This window comes from Macaca mulatta, chromosome 5, assembly GCF_049350105.2.
Source record: "Macaca mulatta isolate MMU2019108-1 chromosome 5, T2T-MMU8v2.0, whole genome shotgun sequence".
Taxonomy (NCBI): domain Eukaryota; kingdom Metazoa; phylum Chordata; class Mammalia; order Primates; family Cercopithecidae; genus Macaca; species Macaca mulatta.
Genome location: NC_133410.1, coordinates 127,867,625 through 127,894,043, shown reverse-complemented (window position 1 = coordinate 127,894,043; position 26,419 = coordinate 127,867,625). Strand labels below are relative to the sequence as shown.

Sequence of the window (26,419 nt, the reverse complement as noted above, 5' to 3'; positions counted from 1 at the left end):
TTAGGGAAGGACATATGAGCCAAAGCTGGAGCTATTATCTACATGAATATGGGGAACAAGTTACCCATTTGTTGTCCCCTACTTGAGGAGGGAATCAACCCTGAGGTCTGGGCATTGGAAGGACAATTTGGAAGGGCAAAAAATGCCCACCCAGTCCAAATCACGCTAAAACATCCCACCACTTTTCCTTATCAAAGGCAATATCCCTTAAGGCCTGAAGTTCACAAAGGATTACAGGATATTGTTAAACATTTAAAAGCTCAAGGCTTAGTAAGGAAATGCAGCAGTCCCTGCAACACCCCAATTCTAGGAGTGCAAAAACCGAATGGTCAGTGGAGACTAGTGCAAGATCTTAGACTCATCAATGAGGCATTAATTCCTGTATATCCAGTTGTACCCAACCCCTATAACCTGCTCTCTCAAATACAGGAGGAAGCAGAATTGTTCACTATTCTGGACCTCAAGGATGCCTTCTTCTGTATTCCTGTGCACTCTGACTCCCAGTTTTTCTTTGCCTTTAAGGATCCCACAGACCACATGTCCCAACTTACATGGATTATCTTGCCCCGAGGGTTTTGGGATAGCCCTCATCTGTTTGGTCAGGCACTGGCCCAAGATCTAGGCCACTTCTCAAGTCCAGGCACTCTGGTCCTTCGGTATGTGGATGATTTACTTTTGGCTACCAGTTTGGAAGCCTCATGCCAGCCGGCTACTCTAGATCTCTTGAACTTTCTAGCTAATCAAGGGTACAAGATGTCTAGATCAAAGGCCTGGCTTTGCCTACAGCAGGTCAAATATCTAGGCCTAATCTTAGCTAGAGAAACCAGGGCCCTCAGCAAGAAATGAATACAGCCTATACTGGCTTATCCTCACCCTAAGACATTAAAAGAGCTGCAGGGGTTCCTTGGAATCACCAGCTTTTGCCGACTATGGATCCCTTGATACAGCGAGATAGCCAGGCCACCTCTATACTCTAATCAGGAGACACAGAGGGCAAATACTCATCTGGTGAAACTAGGCCTCATAAAACTTAGAAACTAGGCCTCATATAGAAAAAAATTAACACCAGGTGGCTCTGGATAGGGTCCCACCCTGCCTCGATAAGGACCCACCCTGATAGGGTCCCACCCTGCCAATTCCGGGAAACAACCTCATGGGGTCCCACCCTGCCAATTCCGGGGGTCCCACCCTGCCTCGAAGTTCCCGGAATCAACAACTCCAGGAAAAAAACCTCATAAGGTCCTGCTCTAACCAATTAGCATAAGACACCTTGCTCAGGCCATAGCTAGACCCAATCATTTTGCGCCTTAAGCTTTGTTTGAATTTCACGCCATAAGCTGTGTTTGAACTTGTGTTTGCCTATATAAACAGCCTGTAACAAGCAGTCGGGGTCCCAGGGCCAACTTAGAGCTTGGGACCCTAGCGCGCTAGTAATAAATAACTCTCTGCTGTGAATCTCGTGTCGGTGATCCTTCGCGGCGACCCCTGCCCAGGAGGGAATCGACAGTTCGGTTCCAACATTTGGTGCATTGGCCGGGAAGTGGGGTCGTCCGAGGACCCCCGACCCATCCGGCGGAGACCCATCTGGCCCGGGCCACGGACTGCTGACTGAACGGACCCACCAGGTACTTTCGTTTTGTTCTGTCTGTCTTGCCGGCTAACTCTGAACTCTGGGGAGTACTCCTTCTGAATTAAGTGGGGAAGGGGGACAGACGTGTCCGGCACCTTCCCACTTACACCCCAGGGGACGCCCTGGCGGTAGTCTGGGAGAAGGCTGACGACTCAGTCAGCCTCCTTAAATCTGTAGGCAGGTCGCCCCTGCCGTCTGAGTATTTTATGATCTTGTGGTGCCACTCTCTGGCCGCGCGGCTTCTCCTTACTTGTCTGGTCTTTGTTTTTGTTACTTTCGTTTTGTCCTTGTTATACGTGGACGAAATAAGACAGACGTTGACGACTCCTTTGTCTCTGACCCTGACTCACTTCCCTGACGTTCGGGCTCGAGCCCACAACCTCTCCATAGAAGCCCGTAAGGGACGATGGCGAAAATTCTGCTCGTCCGAGTGGCCTACCCTCCATGTTGGGTGGCCCCGGGAAGGAACATTTGACCTCCCAATTATCTTACAGGTTAAAGCAACAGTGATGGATCCTGGGCCACACGGACACCCAGACCAGGTGGCCTACATAATTACTTGGGAGGATCTGGTCCGAAACCCTCCCTCTTGGGTGAAACCCTTCCTCCATTCCCCTTCCCCACCCCAGTCTACCCTTTTTGCCTTAGAAGCCCCCCCCAAAAAAAAAAATCGGAAACCGGACCCACATAAGCCAGTCCTCCCAGATGAACCCCAGAGGGATCTCCTCCTTCTTGACCCCCTGCCTCCTCCACCTCAAAACCCCCTTCTGAGACCTCCACCTTACGCTTCACCCTTGCCCCCTGTCTTGTCCCCAGCTCTTTCCTCTACCGCCTCGGCCCCTACCCTTTCTCCAACTTCTCCCTCGGCCCCTCCCTCCACCCCGTCTCCTTCTCCAGCCCCGCCCAAACTCACCCCTCAGACGCCGCCACCAACACCTCCTTGTCTCCGCTTGCGGCGGACTGAGGACCCAGATGGCCCTTCCACTTGGCAATCCTCCCTTTTTCCCCTCCGTACTGTCAATCGCACGGTCCAGTACTGGCCCTTCTCTGTCTCTGACCTCTACAACTAGAAAACCCATAACCCTTCCTTTTCCCAAGACCCCCAGGCCCTAACCTCGTTAATAAAATCCATTCTCCTCACTCACCAGCCCACTTGGGATGATTGCCAGCAACTCTTGCAGGTCCTCCTAACCACTGAAGAAAGGCAGCAAGTCCTCCTGGAGGCCCGGAAAAATGTGCCAGGACCAGGAGGCCTCCCAACCCAACTTCCCAATAAAATAGACGAGGGATTTCCCCTCACCCGCCCAGACTGGGACTATGAAACGGCACCAGGTAAGGAGAGTCTCCAAATCTATCACCAGGCTCTGTTGGCGGGTCTCAAAGGGGCAGGAAAGCGCCCCACAAATTTGGCCAAGGTAAGGACCATAACTCAGGAAAGGGATGAAAGCCCGGCAGCCTTCACGGAAAGGCTTCTGGAAGGGTTCCAAATGTATACCCCATTAGACCCAGAGGCCCTAGAACATAAGGCTACCGTAGCTATGGCATTCATAGACCAAGCTGCATTAGATATCAAAAGAAAACTCCAAAGACTAGATGGAATCCAAACCTATGGATTACAGGAATTGGTTAAGGAGGCAGAAAAAGTGTATAATAAGAGAGAAACCCCTGAGGAAAGGGAAGCCAGGTTAGCGAAGGAACAGATGGAGCGAGAGGATCGTAAGGACCGAGTGAGGGATAAGCATTTAACAAAAATCCTGGCGGCAGTTGTGAGAGAAAAAGGACCAGGGAGAGAGGGAGAGAAGCGGAGGCGGCCGGCTGGCCCCCGTGTCTTCGCATCATGGCAGCCACCGCTATGCTGGTCAAGGACTCTGCTAAGTTAACACTTGGGCAGCCACTGACTATTATTACCCCACATGCTCTAGAGGCCATAGTGCGGCAGCCCCCGGACCGGTGGATAACCAACGCACGCCTAACCCACTACCAGGCCCTCCTACTGGACACGGACCGCATCCAGTTTGGCCCTCTGGTCACCCTAAACCCTGCTACGCTGCTGCCGGTACCAGAAGACCAACCAAGTCCACACGATTGTCGGCAAGTACTGGCTGAGACCCATAGAACACGGGAAGACCTTAAAGACCAAGAACTCCCAGACGTGGATCACACCTGGTACACAGACGGCAGCAGTTACCTTGACTCAGGTACCCGGAGGGCGGGAGTGGCGGTAGTAGATAGCCACAACACCATTTAAGCACAATCATTACCTCCTGGCACGTCTGCACAGAAGGCTGAGTTAATAGCACTAACCAAGGCTCTAGAGCTGTCCAAGGGAAAGAAAGCTAACATTTATACTGATAGCCGGTATGCCTTTGCAACGGCTCATACTCATGGAAGTATCTATGAAAGAAGAGGTCTCCTAACCTCAGAAGGAAAGGAAATCAAGAACAAAGTTGAAATAATTGCCTTATTAAAAGCCCTTTTTCTTCCTCAAGAAGTGGCTATAATTCACTGCCCCGGGCATCAGAAAGGACAGGATCCAGTCGCAGTAGGAAACAGACAGGCTGACCAAGTGGCCAGGCAAGCCGCCATGGCGGAAGTACTGACCCTAGCCACAGAACCTGACGAAACCAGCCACATAACTATTGAACATACTTATACCCCAGAAGACCAGGAAGAAGCAAAAGCCATAGGGGCTATAAAAAACAAAGACACTAAAAACTGGGAAAAAGGAAGAAAAATAGTCCTTCCCCAAAAGGAGGCCCTGGCAATGATCCAGCAGATGCATGCCTGGACACACTTGAGTAATCGAAAGCTAAAATTACTGATTGAAAAAACTGACTTTCTAATCCCAAAGGCAAGTACCCTCATAGAACAAGTGACATCTGCCTGTAAGGTCTGTCAGCAGGTAAACGCTGGGGCTACCCGAGTGCCAGAAAGGAAACGAACTCGTGGTAATCGCCCAGGAGTCTATTGGGAAATAGACTTCACTGAAGTAAAACCTCACTATGCTGGATATAAGTACTTACTAGTGTTTATAGATATCTTTTCAGGATGGGTAGAAGCCTACCCCACCCGGCAAGAAACGGCACACATAGTAGCCAAGAAAATTCTGGAAGAAATCTTTCCTAGATTCAGACTTCCTAAGGTAATTAGGTCAGATAATGGGCCGGCCTCCGTTTCTCAGGTAAGTCAGGGGCTCGCCAGGATATTAGGGATTAATTGGAAATTACATTGTGCCTATAGACCCCAGAGCTCAGGACAGGTAAAAAGAATGAATAGAACAATAAAAAAGACCCTTACTAAATTGACCTTAGAGACTGGTTTAAAAGATTGGAGACGCCTCCTATCCTTAGCTCTGTTAAGGGCCCGAAATACGCCTAACCGTTTTAGGCTCACTCCATATGAAATCCTCTACGGAGGACCTCCCCCTTTGTCAACCTTGCTTAACTCCTTCTCCCCCTCCGATCCTAAAACTGACCTACAGGCTCTGCTAAAAGGACTCCAAGCAGTACAGGCCCAAATCTGGGCCCACTTGGCAGAACTGTACCAACCAGGACATCCACAGACCAGTCACCCCTTCCAGGTGGGAGACTCTGTCTACGTTAGATGGCACCGCACTCAAGGACTAGAGCCTCGGTGGAAAGGACCCTACATTGTTCTCCTGACCACGCCCACAGCCATAAAGGTTGACGGAATCTCCACTTGGATCCACGCATCCCACGCCAAGGCTGCTCCAGAGACGTCTGGACCAACACCACTTGAGACATAGAAACTCCGACGCTCCGCGGACCCGCTCAAGATAAGACTCTCTCGTATCTAACTCCTTGCTTATTGTTTGCCCTTCTTCCCTGTGCCGTCTCTAGTGTAGTTTTTGACGCTAACCCCCACCAGCCATTTAGCCTGACCTGACAGATAATTAATTTTAATAATCAAGAGGTCTTAAATAAGACCTCCGAGAATGCTCCTATAAAGACTTGGTTTCCAGACCTCTATTTCAACCTAAAAAAAAAAAATAGCAGGAAAGATAAAAAACACAGGCCCCCGGTTTACTGGTCCCACAGGAGTCCTATTAAGGACTCCTCAGGATGGACAAGAATGGAAAGGACAGGCTAGAAAGGTGTCCATCAGCCAGAACAGGTTTTATGCCTATCCCGGATTCAGGACAGGACAAATAAGAAAAACTTGTGAAAATCTGACTCACTTGTATTGCAAAAGCTGGTCCTGTGTAACTACTAATAATAGAAAGTAAAAATAGGCCACAAAACCTTGGTATATGACCATGTCCTTTGTCCAGCCCTGTACCACAACCCGATATTCGGAAAATTGCAACCTGGTTCGCATCAAGTTTGAAAATGCGGCAAAATCTGATAACAGATAGATAACAACAAGGTTAATATAAAGTCTCTATTTATACCAGCACAACCCGCCTAAAATTCCCCTCCAAATCAGACTATTAGTCAATCCCGACACTGCCCCTGTTGCAGTAAGGCCAAACCAGGTTTTATTAGAAGCTAGGAAGCCCCCGGTTTCCATATCAGAGAAGCCCCAACTAAAAGCTCCTCAAAGCACCTCCCCGCCCTTAATCTCCCTCACCCTCGCCGACATGTTAGGAATTAAGGTAGCGGCTAGAGTTAAGACCAGGACAGCAGCCCTAGTGCATGGTAACCATCATCTGCAACAACTTAGAGTAGCCATAGATGAAGACCTTAGAGCCATAGAACAATCTATCACAAAACTTGAAGAGTCCTTGACTTCTCTGTCTGAAGTTGTATTACAAAACCGACAAGGACTAGAAATTGTCTTTCTGAAAGAGGGCGGGCTCTATGCAGCCCTGAAAGAGCAATGTTGTTTTTATGCAGATCATTCAGGAATAGTTAAAGATTCTATGGCAAAACTAAGAAAAAGATTAGACAAGAGAAAAAAAGAGAGAAAATCTCAACAAAGTTAGTTTAAAAATTGGTACAACCAATCCCCTTGGCTTAGCACCCTAATCTCCACCATCTTAGGACCCCTCATCCTGCTCACGCTCATCCTGACTTTCGGGCCATGCATACTCAACTGCTTACTCACCCTTATTAAAAATAGATTAAACATAGTACATGCTATGATTCTGACCCAACAATACCAGACCCTCAGGACTGAAGAAGAGGCTCAAGATTGAGCCTCTGACACAAAAAGAGGAGGAAATGAAACTAGGCCGCATAAAACTTAGAAACTAGGCCTCATAAAAAAAAGAACTTAAAAAAAATTAACACCAGGTGGCTCTGGATAGGGTCCCACCCTGCCTCGAAGTTCCCGGAATCAACAACTCCAGGAAAAAAACCTCATAAGGTCCTGCTCTAACCAATTAGAACAAGACACCTTGCTCAGGCCATAGACAGACCCAATTACCACGCGCCTAAAGCTTTGTTTGAATTTCGCGCCCTAAGCTGTGTTTGAACTTGTGTTTGCCTATATAAACAGCCTGTAACAAGCAGTCGGGGTCCCAGGGCCAACTTAGAGCTTGGGACCCTAGCGCGCTAGTAATAAATAACTCTCTGCTGTGAATCTCGTTTCGGTGATCCTTCGCGGCGACCCCTGCCCAGGAGGGAATCGACAGTTCGGTTCCAACACTATTACTTGCCTTCAGGCCCTGTATTTTTTACCTCCTTGTCAAATGTGTTTCCTCTAGGATGGAGGCCATCAAGCTACAGATGGTCTTACAAATGGAACCCCAAACAAGCTCAACTAACAACTTCTACTGAGGACCCCTGGAGCAACCCACTGGCCCTTTCACTGGCCTAAAGAGTTCCCCTCTGGAGGACACTACAACTGCAGGGCCCCTTCTTCGCCCCTATCCAGCAGGAAGTAGCTAGAGCAGTCATCGGCCAATTCCCAATAGCAGCTAGGGTGTCCTGTTTAGAGGCGGGATTGAGAGGTGAAGCTGGCTGTGCTTCTGGGTTGTGTGGGGACTTGGAGAACTTTTCTGTCGAGCTAAAGGATTGCAGATGCACCAATCAGTGCTCTGCGTCTAGCTAAAGGTTTGTAAACACACCAATCAGCACTCTATAAAAACGCACCAATCAGTGCTCTGTGTCTAGCTAAAGGTTTGTTAAAGCGCCAATCCGCACTCTGTAAACCAATCGGCTCTTTGTAAAATGGACAATCAGCTCTCTGTAAAATAGACCAATCAGCAGGATGTGGGTGGGGGCAAATAAGGGAATAAAAACTGGCTACCTGAGCCAGCAGCGACAACCCACTTGGGTCCCCTTCTATGCTGTGGAAGCTTTGTTCTTTTGCTCTTCACAATAAATCTTGCTGCTCCTCACTCTTTGTGTCCACATTGCCTTTATGAGCTATAACACTCACCGCGAAGGTCTGTGGCTTCACTCCTGATGTCAGCGAGACTACGAACCCACTAGGAGGAACGAACAACTCTGGACATGCCGCCTTTAAGAGCTGTAAAACTAACTGCAAAGGTCTGTGCCTTCACTCCTGAAGTCAGCAAGACCACAAACCCACCAGAAGGAAGAAACTTTGGACACATCTGAACACCTGAAGGAACAAACTCCAGACACACCATTTTTTTTTTTTTTTTTTTTTTTAATTTATTTATTATTATTATACTTTAAGTTGTAGGGTACATGTGCATAACGTGCAGGTTTGTTACATATGTATACTTGTGCCATGTTGCTGTACTGCACCCATCAACTCGTCATTTACATCAGGTATAACTCCCAACGCAATCCCTCCCCCCTCCCCCCTCCCCATGATAGGCCCTGGTGTGTTATGTTCCCCTTCCTGATCCGAGTGATCTCATTGTTCAGTTCCCACCTATGAGTGAGAACATGCGGTGTTTGGTTTTCTGTTCTTGTGATAGTTTGCTAAGAATGATGGATTCCAGCTGCATCCAAGTCCCTACAAAGGACTCAAACTCATCCTTTTTTATGGCTGCATAGTATTCCATGGTGTATATGTGCCACATTTTCTTAATCCAATCTGTCACTGATGGACATTTGGGTTGATTCCAAGTCTTTGCTATTGTGAATAGTGCTGCAATAAACATACGTGTGCATGTGTCTTTATAGCAGCATAATTTATAATCCTTTGGGTATATACCCAGTAATGGGATGGCTGGGTCATATGGTACATCTAGTTCTAGATCCTTGAGGAATCGCCATACTGTTTTCCATAATGGTTGAACTACTTTACAATCCCACCAACAGTGTAAAAGTGTTCCTATTTCTCCACATCCTCTCCAGCACCTGTTGTTTCCTGACTTTTTAATGATTGCCATTCTAACTGGTGTGAGATGGTATCTCATTGTGGTTTTGATTTGCATTTCTCTGATGGCCAGTGATGATGAGCATTTTTTCATGTGTCTGTTGGCTGTATGAATGTCTTCTTTTGAGAAATGTCTGTTCATGTCCTTTGCCCACTTTTTGATGGGGTTGTTTGTTTTTTTCTTGTAAATTTGTTTGAGTTCTTTGTAGGTTCTGGATATTAGCCCTTTGTCAGATGAGTAGATTGCAAAAATTTTTTCCCATTCTGTAGGTTGCCTGTTCACTCTGATGGTAGTGTCTTTTGCTGTGCAGAAGCTCTTTAGTTTAATGAGATCCCATTTGTCAATTTTGGCTTTTGCTGCCGTTGCTTTTGGTGTTTTAGACATGAAATCTTTGCCCATGCCTATGTCCTGAATGGTACTACCTAGGTTTTCCTCTAGGATTTTTATGGTATTAGGTCTAACATTTAAGTCTCTAATCCATCTTGAATTAATTTTCGTATAAGGAGTAAGGAAAGGATCCAGTTTCAGCTTTCTACTTATGGCTAGCCAATTTTCCCAGCACCATTTATTAAATAGGGAATCCTTTCCCCATTTCTTGTTTCTCTCAGGTTTGTCAAAGATCAAATGGCTGTAGATGTGTGGTATTATTTCTGAGGACTCTGTTCTGTTCCATTGGTCTATATCTCTGTTTTGGTACCAGTACCATGCTGTTTTGGTTACTGTAGCCTTGTAGTATAGTTTGAAGTCAGGTAGCGTGATGCCTCCAGCTTTGTTCTTTTGACTTAGGATTGTCTTGGAGATGCGGGCTCTTTTTTGGTTCCATATGAACTTTAAAGCAGTTTTTTCCAATTCTGTGAAGAAAGTCATTGGTACCTTGATGGGGATGGCATTGAATCTATAAATAACCTTGGGCAGTATGGCCATTTTCACGATATTGATTCTTCCTATCCATGAGCATGGTATGTTCTTCCATTTGTTTGTGTCCTCTTTTATTTCACTGAGCAGTGGTTTGTAGTTCTCCTTGAAGAGGTCCTTTACATCCCTTGTAAGTTGGATTCCTAGGTATTTGATTCTCTTTGAAGCAATTGTGAATGGAAGTTCATTCCTGATTTGGCTCTCTGTTTGTCTGTTACTGGTGTATAAGAATGCTTGTGATTTTTGCACATTAATTTTGTATCCTGAGACTTTGCTGAAGTTGCTTATCAGCTTAAGGAGATTTTGGGCTGAGACAATGGGGTTTTCTAAATATACAATCATGTCATCTGCAAACAGGGACAATTTGATTTCTTCTTTTCCTAACTGAATACCCTTGATTTCTTTCTCTTGCCTGATTGCCCTAGCCAGAACTTCCAACACTATGTTGAATAGGAGTGGTGAGAGAGGGCATCCCTGTCTTGTGCCAGTTTTCAAAGGGAATTTTTCCAGTTTTTGCCCATTCAGTATGATATTGGCTGTGGGTTTGTCATAAATAGCTCTTATTATTTTGAGGTACGTTCCATCAATACCGAATTTATTGAGCGTTTTTAGCATGAAAGGCTGTTGAATTTTGTCAAAAGCCTTTTCTGCATCAATTGAGATAATCATGTGGTTCTTGTCTTTGGTTCTGTTTATATGCTGGATTATGTTTATTGATTTGCGAATGTTGAACCAGCCTTGCATCCCAGGGATGAAGCCCACTTGATCATGGTGGATAAGCTTTTTGATGTGTTGCTGAATCCGGTTTGCCAGTATTTTATTGAGGATTTTTGCATCGATGTTCATCAGGGATATTGGTCTAAAATTCTCTTTTTTTGCTGTGTCTCTGCCAGGCTTTGGTATCAGGATGATGTTGGCCTCATAAAATGAGTTAGGGAGGATTCCCTCTTTTTCTATTGCTTGGAATAGTTTCAGAAGGAATGGTACCAACTCCTCCTTGTACCTCTGGTAGAATTCAGCTGTGAATCCATCTGGTCCTGGACTTTTTTTGGTTGGTAGGCTATTAATTGTTGCCTCAATTTCAGAGCCTGCTATTGGTCTATTCAGGGATTCAACTTCTTCCTGGTTTAGTCTTGGAAGAGTGTAAGTGTCCAGGAAATTATCCATTTCTTCTAGATTTTCCAGTTTATTTGCGTAGAGGTGTTTATAGTATTCTCTGATGGTAGTTTGTATTTCTGTGGGGTCGGTGGTGATATCCCCTTGATCATTTTTAATTGCGTCGATTTGATTCTTCTCTCTTTTCTTCTTTATTAGTCTGGCTAGTGGTCTGTCAATTTTGTTGATCTTTTCAAAAAACCAACTCCTGGATTCATTGATTTTTTGGAGGGTTTTTTGTGTCTCTATCTCCTTCAGTTCTGCTCTGATCTTAGTTATTTCTTGCCTTCTGCTAGCTTTCGAATGTGTTTGCTCTTGCTTTTCTAGTTCTTTTAATTGCGATGTTAGAGTGTCAATTTTACATCTTTCCTGCTTTCTCTTGTGGGCATTTAGTGCTATAAATTTCCCTCTACACACTGCTTTAAATGTGTCCCAGAGATTCTGGTATGTTGTATCTTTGTTCTCATTGGTTTCAAAGAACATCTTTATTTCTGCCTTCATTTCGTTATGTACCCAGTAGTCATTCAGGAGCAGGTTGTTCAGTTTCCATGTAGTTGAGCGGTTTTGAGTGAGTTTCTTAGTCCTGAGTTCTAGTTTGATTGCACTGTGGTCTGAGAGACAGTTTGTTATAATTTCTGTTCTTGTACATTTGCTGAGGAGTGCTTTACTTCCAATTACGTGGTCAATTTTGGAGTAAGTATGATGTGGTGCTGAGAAGAATGTATATTCTGTTGATTTGGGGTGGAGAGTTCTATAGATGTCTATTAGGTCTGCTTGCTGCAGAGATGAGTTCAATTCCTGGATATCCTTGTTAACTTTCTGTCTCGTTGATCTGTCTAATGTTGACAGTGGAGTGTTGAAGTCTCCCATTATTATTGTATGGGAGTCTAAGTCTCTTTGTAAGTCTCTAAGGACTTGCTTGATGAATCTGGGTGCTCCTGTATTGGGTGCATATATATTTAGGATAGTTAGCTCTTCCTGTTGAATTGATCCCTTTACCATTATGTAATGGCCTTCTTTGTCTCTTTTGATCTTTGATGGTTTAAAGTCTGTTTTATCAGAGACTAGTATTGCAACCCCTGCTTTTTTTTGTTCTCCATTTGCTTGGTAAATCTTCCTCCATCCCTTTATTTTGAGCCTATGTATGTCTCTGCGTGTGAGATGGGTCTCCTGAATACAGCAGACTGATGGGTCTTGACTCTTTATCCAGTTTGCCAGTCTGTGTCTTTTAATTGGAGCATTTAGTCCATTTACATTTAAGGTTAAGATTGTTATGTGTGAACTTGATCCTGCCATTATGATATTAACTGGTTATTTTGCTCATTAGTTGATGCAGTTTCTTCCTAGCCTCAATGGTCTTTACATTTTGGCATGTTTTTGCAATGGCTGGTACCGGTTGTTCCTTTCCATGTTGAGTGCTTCCTTCAGGGTCTCTTGTAAGGCAGGCCTAGTGGTGACAAAATCTCTAAGCATTTGCTTATCTGTAAAGGATTTTATTTCTCCTTCACTTATGAAACTTAGTTTGGCTGGATATGAAATTCTGGGTTGAAAATTCTTTTCTTTAAGAATGTTGAATATTGGCCCCCACTCTCTTCTGGCTTGTAGAGTTTCTGCTGAGAGATCTGCTGTTAGTCTGATGGGCTTCCCTTTGTGGGTAACCCGACCTTTCTCTCTGGCTGCCCTTAAGATTTTTTCCTTCATTTCAACTTTGGTGAATCTGGCAATTATGTGTCTTGGAGTTGCTCTTCTCGAGGAGTATCTTTGTGGCGTTCTCTGTATTTCCTGGATTTGAATGTTGGCCTGCCCTACTAGGTTGGGGAAGTTCTCCTGGATGATATCCTGAAGAGTGTTTTCCAACTTGGTTCCATTTTCCCCCTCACTTTCAGGCACCCCAATCAGACGTAGATTTGGTCTTTTTACATAATCCCATACTTCTTGCAGGTTTTGTTCATTTCTTTTTCTTCTTTTTTCTTTTGGTTTCTCTTCTCGCTTCATTTCATTCATTTGGTCCTCAATCGCTGATACTCTTTCTTCCAGTTGATCGAGTCGGTTACTGAAGCTTGTGCATTTGTCACGTATTTCTCGTGTCATGGTTTTCATCTCTTTCATTTCGTTTAGAACCTTCTCTGCATTAATTACTCTAGCCATCAATTCTTCCACTTTTTTTTCAAGATTTTTAGTTTCTTTGCGCTGGGTACGTAATTCCTCCTTTAGCTCTGAGAAATTTGATGGACTGAAGCCTTCTTCTCTCATCTCGTCAAAGTCATTCTCCGTCCAGCTTTGATCCGTTGCTGGCGATGAGCTGCGCTCCTTTGCCGGGGGAGATGCGCTCTTATTTTTTGAATTTCCAGCTTTTCTGCCCTGCTTTTTCCCCATCTTTGTGGTTTTATCTGCCTCTGGTCTTTGATGATGGTGATGTACTGATGGGGTTTTGGTGTAGGCAGACACACCATTTTTAAGAACTGTAACATTCACCACGAGCATCCGCAGCTTCATTCTTGAAATCAGTGAGACCAAGAACCCACCAATTCTGGACACACTATGTATGACAGATCCACAGCTAGTATCGTACTGAATGGGGAAAAATTGAAGTTCTTTCCTCTAAGATCTGGAACACCACAAGGATGCCCACTGTCACCACTGTTATTCAACATAGTACTGGAAGCCCTAGCTAGAGTAATCAGACAAGAGAAATAAAGAGCATCCATACTGGAAGGGAAGAAGTCAAATTATCCTTGTTTCAGATGATATGATCTTATACTTGGAAAAACCTAAACTCCATCAAAAAACTATTAGAACTGTTAAACAAATTTGGTAAAGTTGCAGGATACAAAATCAACATACAAATATCAGTAGCATTTTATATGCCAACAGCAAACAATCTGAAAAAGAAATCAAGAAAATAATCCCATTTTCAATAGCTACAAATAAAATACCTAGCAATCAACCAAAAAAGTGAAAGATCTCTACAGTAAAAACTATAAGACACTGATGCAAGAAATTGAAGAGGACACACCAAAAAAATGGAAAGATATTCCATGTTCATGGATTGGAAGAATCAATATGGTTAAAATGTCCATACTGCCCAAAGCAATCTACAGATTTAATGCAATTGCTATCAAACACCAATAACATTCTTCACAGAAATGGAAAATGCCAAGACCAGCTCGTTGGGGAGACCCTAACCCAGCAGCACTAGAGGAATTAAAGACATACACACAGAAATACAGAGGTGTGAGGTGGGAAATCAGGGGTCTCACAGCCTTCAGAGCTGAGAGCCCTCAACAGAGATTTACTCACGTATTTATTAACAGCAAACCAGTCATTAGGATTGTTTCTATAGATATTACATTAACTAAAAGTATCCCTTATGGGAAACAAAGGGATGGGCTGAATTAAAGGAATAGGTTGGGCTAGTTAACTGCAGCAGGAACATGCCCTTAAGGCACAGATCGCTCATGCTATTGTTTGTGGCTTAAGAATGCCTTTAAGCGGTTTTCCACCCTGGATGGGCCAGGTGTTCCTTGCCCTCATCCCCATAAACACACAACCTTCCAGCGAGGGTGTTAGGGCCATTATGAACATGTTACAGTGCTTCAGAGATTTTGTTTATGGCCAGTCTTGGGGCCAGTTTATGGCCAGGTTTTGGGGGGCTTGCTCCCAAAAAGAAAAAAAAAATCCTAAAATTTATGTGGAACCACAAAAGACCCAGAATAGCAAAAGCTATCCTGAGCAGAAAGAACAAAACTGGAGGAATCACATTACCTGCCTTCAAATTACACTACAGAGCTGTAGTAACCATAACAGCATGGTATTGGCATAAAAATAGACACAAACACCAGTAGAATATAACAGAGAAGGCATAAATAAAGCCATACATCTACAGTGAACTCATTTTCAACAAAGGTGTCAAGAACATACACTGGGGAAAGGACAGACTCTTCAATAAATGGTGCTGGGGAAACTGGATATCCATATGCAGAAGAAAGAAACTAGACCCCTATCTCTCAACTTATACCCAAATCAAATCAAAATGAATTTTAAAGACTTAAATCTAAGAGCTTGGCCGGGTGCAGTGGCTCACACCTGTAATCCCAGCACTTTGGGAGGCTAAGGTGGGCAGATCTCAAGGTCAGGAGATCAAGACCATCCTGGCTAACATGGTGAAACCCTGTCTCTACTAAAAATAAAAAAATAAAAAAATAAAAAAATTAGCTAGGCATGGTGGCGGGCACCTGTAGTCCCAGCTACTCAGGAGGCTGAGGCAGGAGAATTGCTTGAATCTGGGAGGTGGAGGTTGCAGTGAGTTGAGATCACACTCCAGCCTGGGTGACAGAGTGAGACTCCATCTAAAAAAAAAAAAAAAATTTAAGAGTTCAGATTATGAAACTGATTAAAGAAAACATTGGGGAAACTCTCCAGGACATTGGAGTGGGCAAAGACTTCTTAAGTAATGCCTGGCAGGCACAGGCAACCAAAGCAAAAATGGACAAATTAGATCACATAAGTTAAAAAGCTACCGCACAGCAAAGGAAACAATCAACAAACTGAAGAGATAGCCTATGGAATGGAAGAAAATATTTGCTAACTACCCATCTGACAAGGGATTAATAACCAGAACATGTTAGAAGCTAAAACAACTCTATAGGAAAAAAAAATAGAATAATCTGATTTTAAATATAGGCAGGCCGGGCACAGTGCCTCACATCTGTAATCCCAGCATTTTGGGAGGCTGACACAAGTGGATCATGAGGTCAAGAGATCGAGACCATCCTGACCAACATGGTGAAACCCTGTCTCTACTAAAAACACAAAAAATTAGCTGGGTGTGGTGGCATGGAGGGTGGTTGAGGCAGGGGGATAGCTTAAACCTAGGAGGCAGAGGTTGCAGTGAGCCAGTCAATATCACGCCACTGCACTCCAGCCTGACAACAGAGCAAGACTCCATCGCAAAAAAAAAAAAAAAAAAAAAAAGGCAAAAGAGGTCAGGCAGTGTGGCTCACACCTGTAATCCCAGAACATTAGGAGACCAAGGCAAGTGCATCTTTTGAGCCCAGGAGTTTGAGACCACTCTGGGCAACATGGCAAAACCCCATCTCTACAAAAAACACAAAAATTAGCCAGGGGTGGTGGTGCACGCCTGTAGTCCCAGCTATTCAGGAGGCTGAGGTGAGAGGCTCACTGGAACCTGGGAGGTCGAGGGTGCAGTGAGCTGTGATCATGCCACTACAGTACAGCCTGGGAGACAGAGTGAGACCCTGCTTCAACAAAAAGTGAAGGCGGGGGGTTGTAAACAAAAGATATGAATAGAGATTTCTCAAAAGAAGACATACAAATGGCAAATGGGTATATGGAAAGGTGTTTAATATTATTGATCATCAGAGAAATGCATATCAAAACTACAATATCATTTCACACCAGTTAAAATGGCTTTTATCCAAAAGACGGGTGGTAACAAATGCTGACAAGGATATGGAGAAAAGGAAACCCTCGTACACTGTTGGTGGGAATGCAATTAGTACAACCACTATTGAGAAGAGTTTGGAGGTCCTCATAAAACTAAAAATACAGCTACCACATGATCTAGCAATTTCACTCCTAGGTATATATCCAAAAGAAAGGAAATCAGTATATCAAAGAGAGATTTGCACTCCCATGTTTATTGCAGCGCTATTCACAATAGCCAAGATTTGGAAGCAATGTTTGAAGGGTGCATCAACAGATGAATGGATAAAAAAATGAGGTATGTATACACAATGGAGTACTATTCAGCCATAGAAAAGAATGAGATCCAGTCATTCGCAACAACATGGATGGAAATGGAGGACATGAAATAAGCCAGGCACAGAAAGATAAACATTGCGTGTTATCACTTATCTGTGGGAGCTAAAACTTAAAACAATTGAGCTAATGGAGATAAAGAGTAGAAGGATGGTTACCAGAGGCTGGGAAGGGTAGTGGCAGGGGGTTGGCTGGAGGTGGGGATGGTTAACGGGTACAAAATAATAGTTAGATAGAATGAATAAGACCTGGTATTTGCTAGTATGACAGGGTGACTATAGTAAAAAATAATTTAGTTGTACTTTTAAAAATAACTAAAAGAGTAGAATTAGATCATTTGAAACACAAAGGATAAATGCTTGAGGTGATAGATACCCCATTTACCCTGATATGATTATTATGCATTACATGCCTATATCAAAATATCTCATATAACCCATACATATATACACCAATTATGTACCCACAAAAATTAAAAATTAAAGATTTAATTAAAAAAATTTTAAAAATAATGTAACTTGCTTTTATCTTAGAACATTTTTGAGCTTACTTTTCCTCTAGTTGACACGAAGGATGTATGGAAATTTGCTGTTGATTTAGCACATTGATATTAAACAAGGATAAAGAATCTAACATTATCTTTGGTGTCGATAAAAGCCTAGACTCATCTGGAATCTTTCCATGCTCATGGATGTGTCCATGTTATAAGATGCCAAAACTTTAAGACTTGGCCTCTAAGACTTCATTGGAAGCCAAATTCACCCTCCCATGCTTCCAGATAATGCCTCTGCTACTTATCATGGGATGTGGGTGGTTACGGTGTGGGGGCAGGATGGATATAAAACTGGGAGAAGTTTGAAAGGTTGGGCGAGAAAGGGTGTTTTAGTGACTTACATATAATATTAACTTTGATGAAGTAAGCACTTTGGACTAAAATAAGGACACCCATAACCTTTGTCTCAGATGCAGTAGGCATTTTGCAATAATAAAATTAACATTTGCTCATTCTAGATTTTTTATGTTTTATATTATCCCCAAGTCATCCAGGAAACATGGCTATTCAAAGAAAGCTTCTAGGTGTGGTAATATCATAGGGGAGCCTGTCCTATGGTGAGTTGTGAGGCCATTGAAAAAGGAGGGAAGAATGGAAAGTCCTGAGACAGGTGCCCTCACCCTGGCTCTGATTTACCCCTATTGTTCTGTGTCTTCGGGCCTACATAATGGACAGGCAGGCCTTTGTAGAGAAAACGATTTTTAGGCTTAGACACAGAAGGCTAGAAACACATAAAATCTGCCACCAAAATAAAAGAACAAAACAGGAATCCATCAGCGTTTCTGGGCCTGCTAGCCATATTGGAAATTGTAAGGTGATAACATGCATTAAAATGTTGAAAGTTCTCTTCAATTTTATAATTTTCTTAGTCTGATTATTTTTATCAAGACTCCCTCACAATAAATAACAGTAAAACTTAAATGAAAAGTGTCTAATATACTTGTTTTCAGGGCAGCAAGGAAGTAGGGAGGTGGAGAGACCCTATCTTCCCTGTTACATACCCAGAATTAGCCAAAGGCCAGCAAGCATTAGAGAAGATGGCATTAGAGAAGATGGTAACATCTTCCATAATGAAGGAGGATCATAAAGGAGGCTACAGCCCCAAGGCCTGTACAGCAGGGAAGAAAGGAATATAAAGAGAACCAACCTAGCATCAAGAATGGACCCTGAGAACTTAATGGCCAGAAAGCCCTGTGGTTTTCAATAACATGAAAGCAGAAAGTGCAAGTGAACAAGAGAAATGCAAGCTGAACAAGGTATGACCAACACTTCTTGATTCCTGCAATCTCACTGTGTACTACTTTTACCAAAATTATTTTGTGTAAAAATAGCCTAAGAATCCCCTTTAAAAAGCCATTCACTTTCCTTATAATAAATAAAAATACTTTAAATTTATCTAACTGGTCAAAGCTATTCAAATATATGATGCTTCTAGAAAAATCTACATGATCCCTCTTAGTATGAGAGCAGTCTATTCTATTGGAAATTAAGTACAAACTTAAACTTTACAGTGAATTTCAGAGCTTTTCTTTTAACTAATTTTCATGTTATGTTAATCTGTGAAGAAACTTTAAATGTTAGTAATTTCACAGATTACTTACGGTTTAATTTTTTTTTTTAATTCTATCTTATTTCAGTGAACCATATGCTCTGTGTGGTTCTTTACTGGCAAATATAGAAATTTTTTCATCAAAGGCTTTTACTTACAAATGCAATCCATCTACTATTAATTTACAGTGTCTTTGCTAGCCTTTGAGGTTATCACTTATTTATATGTTAGACAATACGTCTAACATATTCTCTGGGTCCATTCTTGATGCTAGGTTGTCCTGTCCTCAGTTTAATATGGTTATCATTTTATGAAGTTTCCTGGGGAATTGGGTTGCTGTACGTGGCTGGATATACCCTACTACTAATAATTTCCCAAAAAGAAGAATTTTCCCACATTTAGTGTTTCTTTTGCACTTCTTTGTTAAATTATTCAGTGCCTTCAATACAGAAAATAAGAGAATAAACACTTACCTGTATTTTTTTTTTTTAATGTTTGGAAAAGGGTTACAGCAGTCATGGATGATAGATCCTGTGAAGATTGCTGAGTTTAATACACTATCATCATATAAGTAGCTCGATTATATACTTATTAATAAATTATTTTGATGCCAATATTTTCTTTTGAATTACAAATATAAAATTCTATACTATGGGCTATACTTATAAAAATACATTTATGAATAAAGAGCTTTTATTGATGTTTTAAAAACAAAGTAAATTCATATTCTTTACTTTAAATACCATATAGAATGAAAAGAAAGAGAGAACATCCATTATTTCTATTCAGTTGAAGGCTGTTTGCATTTTTCTTCCTCTTACCAACAATAGAAGAAGAAACACTATTTTTTAAAATATAGGCTAGGTGTGGCTCATGCCTGTAATCCCAGAACTTTCAGACGCCAAGGCAAACAGATTGCTTGAGCCCAGGAGTTTTGGGACCAGTCTGGGTAGCAACAGGAGATGCCCTCTACAAAAAATAAATAATTAGCCAAGTGTGATGGTATCTGCCTGTAGTCCCAGCTACTCAGGAGGCAGAGGTGGAAGGATGACTTGAGGTTGAGGCTGCAGTGAGCACTTCAGCCTGGGCAACAGAGTGAGACCCTGTCTCAAAAAAAAGTCAATAAACATAAAATAAAATAAAATGAAATAAAATAAAATAGCATATATATTCGAAAGAATAATCGAGTAATTTATATGCATTCCGCTATAAACCATGGCTTAGTGCGAAGTTTTGCTGGTAAGGCGGCCTTCATTATCCTGTGTTAGGTTTTATAATCCCCCCTAATAAATCTATATGCGTCTCAAAACTAGTATGTGTAAACTCCAATGAACAAGAAGATTTTAGGTTACTTACTTCAAAAAATAATTATTGAGAGCTAACAATGTATTTAACCCTATTAGATGATACAATAACTAAAGAGATAATTCATTTCACAGGACATTTTCTGAGCACCGAATATGTTACTTGCACACAGTGCTAGGCACTTAGGATAAAGCTAAAAAATATATATGGCTCCTACCCTCAATTGACTCACTGACTAGTTGTGAGGTCAGGTATAAATGCAAATCACAATATACCATATGATATGGGCTAGAAGAGAAGTATAATACATCCACTATGTTATGGTATCACAGAAGATAAACAAAGAATTTTTCTGGGAGTTGTGACGAGAGGGCTACTTATGAAACACTGCCAAGAGAAGAAATTATATTTGAGCTGGACTTTATAGACCGAAAAAGGGAAAGAGAAAGAGAAAGAGGGAGAGAGATCTGAGTGCTGCTTGCATAAGTATATATGTATGTAAGAAATCATTAAGCTGTAAGTCTGGTGGACTTTATGTAAGTTATATCTTTAAAGAGATAATGTAGATAGTAAAAATGATATAGACAATAATTATTGTTATGACATCTTCACCTACTTTAATTGGTTTCTTAGCCATATACATTTCTAATATCATGTCACTGGCATTTTCCTGAAAAATGTTTTATTTTACTGTAGTCTAATTATTTTGTATGGGCTTCACAAAGTTACTGGTAATATTTAAAGTGGCATTTTAATGGTTAATATATTTGAAATTATTGACATCTTCAATTGATTATTCTCTTTCAATGAAACTTTTTTAATATGAAAATACTCTCTCTACAGTCATGCAATAGCTACTCAGATAAAAAGTAATCCTAAATTGAGAATATTCTCAATTACAATTGCTTTGTATTGAAACATACTAATACCTCGGTTAAAATATTTTTACTGTCTTTTTGTCTCCATTGACAGTAATTATTTCAATAAATAATTCATCAAGCCAATTGTCTATATGATTCTTTTGAATGCCTACCATATTTAGATTATCTTAAATTTCATTCTATTTCAGCACAGAGATTTTTTTCCAACTAAAAATAGAAGATTTATCAAAAGATTCTTTAATGAGTCAAAATATTACAAAGCTCTACCATCAAATTTCAAAATCAAATTTTGCCCATCATTTGAACCTTATTTAATGTGTTCAGTCTTTTTTTTTTTTTTTGCTTTAGTAAAAATGAATTGGAACGTCATCCCATTTGCAAGTATTGTTGTCATTCATTGCAACTTGCAAAACACTTCACTAGATGAATTTTGGGCGCTCTATTTACTGACAGTTTTGATTTTGAACACTTGCAAGTTAGTTTGATATTATTGTGTAACATTTAGATCCATTTACAAAAACGTTAAGGGCTCAAGCATTTCTCAATTTGATTAATAATGAGTAGCAAAGGAGAAAGTACCTACTTCTGTGTTGCATCTGAATTAGTTTTTATTTCAACATTAGGTGTATAAAAATTATATAGTTCAGTTACTCTGTGTATATGTACAAAGTATTTATACAATTTGACAACTATAACTTCAATTTCAGTTGTTAGCTCTTTCAGGACGCCATTATGCCTTTTTTATGTACCACAACCAATTATAAGCATAATTTCTACTTATATGTTTGTTAACTTGGTGGAATATTGTTTTTATAATGACAAGATGTTTCACTAAAATTCGTATTGATTTTATTGCTGCATAAGCAAAAAATTTTATCTTCAATGCTGAACTTTTAAAGTAAATTTACAATGGCTTTAACAATAGTATTAGATGTTTCCTGACAGAATGAACTTAAACTAGTTTTACTTTGATTCCTTGATTCATATAGAAAAAATTTGAACTATTTTGAATTGGCAGTTTTCTATTTGTAGCATCTAATGTGTTGCTATAAAATTCTCATTTAACTATTTGTGAAGTTATTCTGTTAATGGAACCAATAAAATCATAGTTATTGCTTTACTTTTTGTATGCTACAAGAAAACTTGGGCTCTAAAATGAATAAATGGAAAGCCATGCTTCACAGAGTGACATGTAAATACACTTTCTGCAGCTGTACATGTTAAATCATGATCTCTGGGCAGGTACAATCATCTTAAGGTAACATTAACTTCTGAAGCAGATTCTTTGGCTTTTGTGGAGTTAGCAATTATGTTCCATTGTTGGATGGGAAATTTCAACATTTTTCTAAGTGACACTTTTATCATTAGCTTTTTTGAGAAACAGAAACTCAGTACTTAATTTTTCACTAAATACTCTTAACTTTTGGTTCATTGCTGCCCGGAGAGTCTATTGCATTTTTTTAAAAGAGCGTTGACAACAAAATAACATATGAAAGGTTTACACCATAAAATACTGACAAAACAGCTATTGCAATAGCGTCAGACCACTCTCTGTACAAAGTATGGTATCCAGCCTCCATTTCCTGCACATATTCCATGGACACCTAATCTATAATTTCCCACATTTCCCCATGACACTGCTGATTGGCAGCCTGGTAGCCTGGCAACTTCTTACATATTGAATCTTGCAGCACAGGCCGTGGCATAATTGGCTAGAATGCCAAGACTGTAGGAGGCAATGATGTTGAATACTTCTCTGGCTACCCCTAAGACCAGAAGGATTTAACCCTCCCTAGCCACTTGAGTCCAAGCCCACATTGTTTTACCAGTTATGACTCTGCACACTGTCCTGAACATACTGTCCTAAAGGAGACATTAATTATTCTGCAGTTAGAAAAGTTCTAAACTAGAGAGATAGGCTTATCTCTGTCTTTATGTGGGTTAAGATGAGAGTTCTGTTTTCTGAACCACAGTCTCACACTTCTGGGTGACTAGAATAGAAATTGAAAGTGCCAAGTTCAGGTCCATCAAATTCATGCTGATATTTTATTGCAACACTGAATACTACTTATTTAAATCAGGAGGGGGCAAATATCCTAAATTTGATGGTATATGAAGAGAATACACGTAAGTGGGGATCATCTTGGGCAAACTGGGACATAATGAAACCCTTACAGCAGTTGAAATTCACAATGGAAATAAATTCAATTAAAATCTACAAACATCTGTTGAGAACCTACTAAGCCCAAGAACTTTTGCTATGACCTGAAAGGAAAATACAAATAGGAATGAAGTCAACTTCTTCCTCTTATCTCTAGGCACGTATGCAAAGAATTCCTATTTAGAGGAGAATGGCATGACATTTTCTTGAAAATTAACGAAGTGACCCTCTTACATCAAAGAAAAAAACTCTCATGTTTCTTGGCAATGATATAACTTGAGCTTTCTAATAAAAATAAGAATTTAGAAAAGTTGTATCTGCCACTGTGAGCTTAACAATTTCTTAATATTTAAAAGCTTTTCTGATGAAATTGATGGTAATATTAACAAAATGTAATAATGAAATATGTCAACATTTGGAGGACTTGAATAACCCAGCACATCAATTTTTAAAAATTTAACTTTTAAGTTCAGGATACATATGTAGGTTTGTTACATAGGTAAACTTGTGTAATGGGGGTTTGCAGTACAGATTATTTTGTCACTCTGGTATTAAGCCTAGTACCCATTAGTTATTTTTCTTGATTCTCTCCCTCCTCCCACCTTCCAGCCTCCAATAGGCCCAGTGTTTGTGTTCCCCTTTATGTATCCATGTGTTCTCATCATTTAGCTTCCACTTATAAGAATATGTGGTATTTGATTTTCTGTTCCTGTGTTAGTTTGCTGAGGATAATGGCCTCCAGATTCATCCATATCCCTGCAAAGGACATGATACTGTTCTTTTTTATGGATGCATGGTATTCCATGGTGTATATGTACCACATTTTCTTTATCCAATCTGTCATTGATAGGCATTTAGGTTGATTCCATGTCTTTGCTATTGTGAGTACTGCTGTAATGAACATACATGTGCGTGTTTCTTTATGATAGAATGATTTATATTCCTTTGTATATGTACCCAGTAATAAGATTGCTGGGTCAAATTGTATTTCTGTCTTTAGGTCTTTAAGGAATCACCACACTGTCTTCCACAATGGTTGAACTAATTTACACTCCCACAGACAATGTATAAATGTTCCTTTTTCTCCACAACCTCTCCATTATCTGTTATTTTTTCTTTTTAACAATAGCCATTCTGATTAGTGTGAGATGGAGTCTCATTGTGGTTTTGATTTGCATTTCTCTAATGATCAGTGATATTGAGCTTTTTTTATATGGCAAATCAATATTTTCTAAGTGACAAATGTGTGATGTTGCAAAATCATACATGGGTAAAAATTCACGATTCAAATTGCATGATAGACCGATGAATTTTAATATAACAGTTCAAAAACTTTCTTGATATGGTTTCAGATTCCATGTTGCAATTAACCTTTAGGGGGAAAAAAAGCTCTTGCTGAGTTTTGGTGTGGTATCAAAGAAGAATATCCACAGTTTTCTGAAAAGACTATTAAAATACGCCCTTTCCCCCGCAACTACATCCCTGTATGAAACTAGATTTTCTTTCCATATTTCCACCAAAATGGCACATCACAACAGATTGAACATAGAGGTGGTTATGATAATCCAGCTGTGTTCTATTAAGCAAAACATTAAAGAGATTTGAAAAAATGTAAAATAATGCCACTATTCTCGCTACGCTTTTGTTTTAAAAAATATAGTATTTTTAATCAAAATGTTATTTACATTGACATGCAATGACATTATTGCTATTTTAAATAAGTTAATAAATATTGCAACAATATGTGTTTTAATTGTTTTATTCTGTAATATTGATAGCTATATCTTATATAAGCAAAAGCTCTTTGGGATCCTCAATTTTTTTTTTAGGTGGAGTTTTGCTCTTGTTGACCAGGCTGGAGTGCAATGGTGCGATCTCAGCTCACCGCAACCTCTGCCTCCCAGATTCAAGCAATTCTCCAGCCTCAGCCTCCCGAGTAGCTGGGATTACAGGCATGTACCACCATGCCAGACTAATTTTGTATTTTTAGTAGAGACGGGGTTTCTCCATGTTGGTCAGACTGGTCGATCCTCAATCATTGTTAAGAATGTAAAGGGTTCTCGAGACCAAAAAGTTGTTGAAAGACTGTCTTAAATAAATGTTCAATTTCATGATGCTGGGGTTACTAGGACAACGTGAGGAAGAGAGATCATGATAGTGGTCAGGAAAGTTCTGACATAAGACCTGGTATTCCACTTAGACTCTGAAAAGTGAGTAGCATTTTAAAACTCGTTTTGAAAAGATGAAAGGTATGAGTAAAAGCCGAGAAACAGTGAAGCACCTGATATTTGCAGGCAATAATGAGTAATGAGTAATGAGTTCAGGTGACTGAAATATAAAGAGGACACCATTCATCTCCGCTTCTCTTCTTACCTGTGTAACCATTCCTCTTATCTCATCTCCCTTGTGGGAGGCTTTTCTTCCTTTCTCATTCCTCAAATATTGATGCTTCCTACAGTTCTGTCCTTGGATCTCTCTTCTCACCCTGTATGACGGTCTCCCTCCCCAGTCTGATCCATCCTCAAGATTGGAGCTTCGCTTCTGAGCTGCTGAATTCACATCTTTACCTCACCTTCTCTCCTGAGCTCCAGAACAATATGTTCTGAATATTTTGAAGGCCACAGATTGAAAGTGAAACAAACGTTTTCCTGGAAACCACTCTCTTCCTGTATCCTCTTTCTTCGCCCCTCCCCACTCAGCACATCACCTTAGTTTCCACTCTCATCTTCCTCCGCCACATACATTCAATTGGATGCCCCTCTATTAACACTGTTCCTTGTTTTTCTTTTCTATATTATCGTGCTGTTTTCTTAGTTCTTTTTGCCCCTAGTCTCGCAAGCTTCCATTCCGTCCTCTACATTGCTGCCAAAACCAATAGTACAAAAGCAACAAATCATGCTGTTTTCCTGTTTTGCCTCCCTCCAGGATGAATCACTAACACCTCAGTGGTACTTAAAATGCCATTCATTATCTGGCCCTTGATTGCATCTTCATGCTGTTGCTTGGTGGGGCCCCTCCTCAGCCATGACAAACATGTTCCTTGCTGCTGCCTTATCAAAAAGCTTGCAGTTCTCCCTAGATCTCCAGGTTGCTTTACATTTCTATGCTCTTGTTCAGATGCTTTCTCTTTCAGGAATGCCCTTTCCTGCTCTACCAACAAAGAATAACAACCACTTTCCAGATTGTTCTCTCTAAGAACCCATCTCTTCACTTTGGGTTAAATAGTAT

General features: G+C 40.9%; 1 long non-coding RNA gene across 1 annotated transcript in view; it reads right to left on the bottom strand.

The window, feature by feature from the left end:
* Positions 1-25,840, bottom strand: part of LOC144340834 (uncharacterized) — a 47,691-nt gene extending 21,851 nt beyond the window's left edge. Inside the window, exon 1 of the long non-coding RNA XR_013417281.1 lies at positions 25,565-25,840. This is a non-coding gene — a long non-coding RNA (uncharacterized LOC144340834). The remainder of the gene's footprint in view (positions 1-25,564) is intronic.
* Positions 25,841-26,419: the final 579 nt, after the last annotated feature.